Consider the following 424-nt stretch of genomic DNA (forward strand, 5'->3'; position numbering starts at 1 on the left):
TGCAGCATACACCCCCAAGCCACTCAGCTCTAATAATGTGACATAATCTTTTTGATTTGTCATCTCCAACAAGCAATGCTTAATAACAATTTTTTCAATGATCATGTTTTACAGTCTGAAACATGTACACTTATATATTGGTACACAAAAAGTACACACATGACTTTCCCCTTATCATATAGCTGCCTTGGATTATTATGTTACATCTTGCAAACAAATGCTTAACGTACTATAGTCCACTGTAGGCAAGTCTTCTGGCATGCATTCTTTCTTGTATATATATATTACTCTCTCCACCCATAATATGGATGGAGGGAGTACTACTTAATTGAACACACTTTCACCATCTTCTTACATTAGATACAACAAGATTTGGCTGTAACATGATGAAAATCAAAGTCACCTACTGCCTGTTACTTGAGAA

This window comes from Triticum aestivum, chromosome 5A (genome assembly GCF_018294505.1).
Source record: "Triticum aestivum cultivar Chinese Spring chromosome 5A, IWGSC CS RefSeq v2.1, whole genome shotgun sequence".
Taxonomy (NCBI): Eukaryota; Viridiplantae; Streptophyta; class Magnoliopsida; order Poales; family Poaceae; genus Triticum; species Triticum aestivum.